The sequence below is a fragment of the Mastomys coucha genome, unplaced genomic scaffold, assembly GCF_008632895.1.
Source record: "Mastomys coucha isolate ucsf_1 unplaced genomic scaffold, UCSF_Mcou_1 pScaffold22, whole genome shotgun sequence".
In the NCBI taxonomy this organism is placed as follows: domain Eukaryota; kingdom Metazoa; phylum Chordata; class Mammalia; order Rodentia; family Muridae; genus Mastomys; species Mastomys coucha.
In genome coordinates, this window is record NW_022196905.1 from 119,901,304 (window position 1) to 119,906,469 (window position 5,166).

Consider the following 5,166-nt stretch of genomic DNA (forward strand, 5'->3'; position numbering starts at 1 on the left):
TTTTTGATGTTTAAATAATGGTCTTTGTTTCTGGCATCATCTGCAGATCTTGTCAACTTTATGGGATTTAGAGTTACCTAGGAGACACAGTCTTGAATCTCCTTTCTAGAAAGGTTTAATGGAGGTGAAAGGAATGTGGGCAGTATCATTCCCTGGGCTTCAGGTCCTAGATTGAATAAACATGAGAAAGAGAGAGAGAGAGAGAGAGAGAGAGAGAGAGAGAGAGAGAGAGAGAGAGAGAGAGAGAGAGAGAGAGAGAGAGAGAGAGAGAGAGAGGAAAAAGGTGAAGGAGAAGGAGGAGGAGGAGGAGCAGCAGCAACAGCAGCATTTGTCTGTTTCTTGACTATATATGCAACAAACCAGCTGTCTTGGTCTTCTGTCCATGACAGATCATGTCCCTTCTTAAACCAAGAACCCAAAGACATCTTCCAGGCAAGTTTCATTTATCAGATATTTGGTTACAGAGTAACAAGAAAAGTACCAGTACACCATTAGACTTAATTTTGACCCTGGTACTGGAGTCATTCACTCATTAGATTCTTTCAACTGAGTTAGTGTGGAGACCTGAGGCCACGGACCCAGTGGGATGCTCCATGCTCATGCTTTCTAGAGAGTGAGTCCAGTGAATGTCCCTTCCTCCTTCCCTCCGTCCATTCCTCACTTCCTTCATCGCCCCTTCCTTTCTTCCTTCTCTCTGTCATCCCCTCCCTCGTCCCTCCATTTCTTCCTTCCCCTCCCATCTAGCAATCTTTCACACAATCTTTATTTGTTTTCTCTCTCTCTCTCTCTTTTTTTTTTTTAAGAGAAAGACAGAGGTTTGGATAAGCCAAGCATTTCTTTCAAGGCGATATGTGTCTATGTGAAGACAGGCATTCTTGCTTGAGCCAAGTCTTTGAGGTGCATGCCTAGAACCCAGCAAATAGTCTTTGAGGCAGGAGGAGCCTGAGTTTGAGGCCAATCCGAACCACACCACATAGTGAGACTCTTGTCTCAAATGTAACTAGTTACTTAAGAGCTCTATTTAGTGTTGGCTCTGTTTTAAGATTCTAGTTCTACTCTGGTTGGTGGTCTGCTACCAGTCTCCAGACAAGGGTTAGATATGGGGCATAGACTCAAAACTCACCAGTACATAGACAGCAGATGAAAATCAAGAGTGCCTGTGTGAGTTGAGGAGAAGCCGGCTGAAGCATCGAAGACTCCAGCTGCTGGCAGGGAAGCAGGATCAAGGAGGAGAATGACAGGGGGCAAGAAGAAAGTAGGCAGAGTCCTAGGAGGTCCTATCATTTTAGGAAACCCTATTGAAGAGTCATTGGGCACAATGCACTTTGTTACTAAGGTAACGTTTCACTGAGGTCACAATTTATATTCACCTTCCATGGATTCTGATTGGCCACCCCAATCCCTTCTTGTTCTTCTTGTATCATAGGTGAATATTTGCTGGGGGAACCCTCAAGATGAAAACCACTTAGTCATCTTCTTTCTTTTTGCTTAGGACACAGATGTAATACTTAGAGCTGGTCCAGCTGTCTTGTACCTAAGTGATGACAGCCAAGAGGTGGTGAAGTCTACACAGGAATGATGAGGAAGAAAGATAGGATATGCTGATTCCCACGAGGCATTGTGACCATCACAGAACCACTAGCCTCCAAAGCCGGCCTCTGTCAAATGAGTGACTGATGTTCTTTGGCTGGAAGGGCTTTGCTGGTTGGGTGTTTATTCTGCCTACCTGTACTGTCTGGTTTTGTGTCAATTTGACATAAGCTGGAGTTATCACAGAGAAAGGAGCCTCTCTTGAGGAAATGCCTCCATGAGATCCAGCTGTGGGGCATTTTCTCATTTAGTGATCAAGGGGGAAGGCCCAGCCCACTCTGGGTGGTGCCATCCCTGGGCTGGTAGTCCTGGGTTCTATAAGAGAGCAGGCTGAGCAAGCCAGGGGGAGCAATCCAGTAAGCAGCACTCCACAGCCTGTGCATCAGCTCCTGCCTCCAAGTTCCTGCCCTGTCTTCCTTTGGTGATGAACAACAATGTGGAAGTGTAAGCTGAATAAACCCTTTCCTCCCCAACTTGCTTCTTGGTCATGATGTTTTGTGTAGGAATAAAAAAGCCTAACTCAGACACTACCTGAGCCAAGGCATCCAGAACGATGCAGGCAGTATTTTGGCCTTTGTTCTCTTTGAGTCTATCAAACACCATTCAACAGTTAGGTAAAAGACAGAAAGAGAAGAAGAAAATCCACACACAAGCAGAACCCTCTTGGATGTGTTTTCCCTTCCCATCCAGACTGCTTATAATTCGTGCTTTTGCTAATCTGACTTTGCCTGAGACAAAGCACGGAAAAAAACAATGTTTGCTCTCAGATCGGCTCTCCTGTGTACAGGTTATAGCTTCTGATTTTCATTATGTGCATTTATGTGTAAGAGGTTAAGGGTAGAAACCAGGAAAGCAGAGATGGATCCATGAGAGGAGAAGTAAAGGCTTCATGGGAGGAGGCTGGAAGTAACTGAGCACAGGTCATGTGACCATGGGCAGGGGAATGCTGGGGATGGAAATAAGCAGTGAAACAGGGTCAGAGGAACCAGTGGTCATGAAGGGATCAGCCACATTATGTATTAAAACATCATAATATGGGGCTGGCGAGATGGCTCAGCGGGTAAGAGCACTGACTGCTCTTCTGAAGGTCCTGAGTTCGGATCCCAGCAGCCACACACATGGTGGCTCATGGCCATTTGTACATCTACAGCGTACTCATACACATAAAATAAATAAAATAAATCTTTAAAAAAATAAATGAAATGTCATAATATACACTCACATATATACATATATATATGTATATATATATATATATATATACATATATATATGTATGTATATATATGTGGCTTAGTGACTAAAAGCTCTTGCTGTTCTTGCAGAGGACCACAATGTAGTTCTCAGCACCCACATCAGGCTGCTTAAAATCTTCTGGTCTCTGAATGCACCTGTGAATTCTCTGTCTCTCTGTCTCTCTGTCTCTGTGTCTGTGTGTCTGTCTGTCTCTCTGATTCTGTGTGTGTGTGTCTGTCTTTCTGTCTCTTTCTGTCTCTCCCTGCCTCTGTCTCTGTCTCTCTGTGTGTCTGTCTGTCTGTCTGTTCTCTGTGTATGTCTGTCTCTCTGTCTTTCTGTCTCTTTCTGACTCTCTCTGCCTCTGTCTACCTGCCTGCTTGCCTGCCTGTCTGCCTGCCTACCTGTCTGTCTGTCTCTGTCTCTATATCTGGCACACACACACACACACACACACACACACACACACACAAATGAAAGAAGCCTTTAACTTTAAAACTGCTACAAATGGAAAACAAATACTAGAACCCAACTTAAAATAAACTCAACAGCTTAACTCTAAAAGCCCTCTTTCCCCAGATGCACTCGCACTATTGCAATGTCCAGCAAAGAGGGGCCTTGTGGCCTGCTTGCAGATTGACTGATCACCATGCTGGCCTGTCAGCGGGGGGTGGGGGGTGGGGTGGGGTGGGGGGAGGCTGCCATCTGCTCATGCCTATTTATACTTACAGAAATCCCCCTGTCTTCTTATCTCTTATCCAGCATGGTGTAGAGGGTAGGCATGCTGAAGAGAACTCAGTTGAATAGCCAGATAATCCAGTCATGATGACAGGCAAGCCTCCAGGAAAACAAAAGTCTCCAGGCATTCAGGATTTAGTTCTGAATAGCAATTAATGCCCCAGTGGAAGGCTTTTCAAAGGCATGCTGGCTTCACAAAGGTGTCTGCCTCCGTTCTGAAAATAGGGAGCCTTGCTGTCAAAGCTTCTGATAATTAAGTGGCCTGGTCAGAAAGCAGAGATGAACATGGGTGAAATGGTGGATATCTGATCTTTTTAAAAAAAGATATAAACAAATACAAAAGAATAAAAATAATTTTAAAAAATTGCCCTCAAGACTCTTGATGCTAGTCAAACTTGAAAGAGGTTATGGCCCAAAGACACCCAGTTCTTGATTTGAAACTGTTCCTGTGAAAACATAGCCGGGCTTGACAAAAGGCTTAAATTGTGCTTCTACACTTCTTAATACTGATGTATAGGCAGTGTTGAACTTTCAGACCCTGTTTGGTGAGAAAAGAGGCCCGCTTACCTAGCAGATGAAATACGGGGACACGCATGACAGTTGCACATTTGGCCAAGATGGGGCCCATGTGGATGGTGGTGATGATCACTTTGTCCATAGACTTGTTAGGGGGCAGTCACAAGGGAGGGCAATAACAACACGACACTTTGTGAATGCTTCTGTATGTGCATGTGCATCTGTCACGTGTGTGTCTATGCCTCAGCTGAATGAGAGCACACGTGTATAAACATGTGCTCATATATGGGCACATTTGAAGGTCAGAAATCAACCTTGACTGTAGTCCCTCAGGGGACACCAAACGGTTCTTTTGTTTTTTAAAAAAAGATTTATTTATTTTAATATTTATACATGCAGGAGTATGTGCATGTGAGAGCCAGTCTTTGCAGAGGCCAGAAGAGGGCATCAGATCCCCTGGATCTGGAGTTGTAAATGGTTCTGAGCTGCCATGTTGGTACAAGTAGCCAAATTCTAGTCTTAGGCTATTTTTTTTTTTTTTAAGCTTTCCTACACCCTTCATCTGGCTTGCTTTTGAGACAGTGTCTCTAACTGGCTTGGGACTCAGCAGTTAGGTTAGGCTGTCTGTCTGAGACCTGCAAGCTTACTTCTGTCCTCACCTCCCCAACTCGGGCATCAGGGTATGGCTGCCAAGCCTAGTTTCACCATAATTTTCCATAAGAATATAGAATGTCATAGTTTAGTGCAATATAGATTATTTGTTTATGGATGAAAGACATTGCTGTCATGTTTTATAAATTCTGAATATGAAGAAAAAAGTCCCACTATTCTTATCAAGGAAAATATACCTCATATGTGCATGCATACATGCACAGGGATATATGCTCTACTACTCTATCTGCAGGTCTGTTAGTTTCTTCCCCTGAAGGTCCATCTCCAAATATCCATGCTATGAGTGAGAGCTTTGGCACCTAGGTTGTGGGAAGATGCAGATACTGATTCAGCTCATGACAGTGGGTCATGACAAACTCTGTTTTGATTGTGATTTAGCAATAACCAAATCTTCCACCAACTTATATTATTTATTTA

At 43.9% G+C, this 5,166-nt stretch overlaps 1 long non-coding RNA gene across 1 annotated transcript in view; it reads right to left on the reverse strand.

Annotated features, from left to right (window-relative positions):
- Positions 1–1,323, reverse strand: part of LOC116070918 — an 8,208-nt gene extending 6,885 nt beyond the window's left edge. The window contains exon 1 of the long non-coding RNA XR_004110628.1: positions 1,124–1,323. This is a non-coding gene — a long non-coding RNA (uncharacterized LOC116070918). The remainder of the gene's footprint in view (positions 1–1,123) is intronic.
- Positions 1,324–5,166: the final 3,843 nt, after the last annotated feature.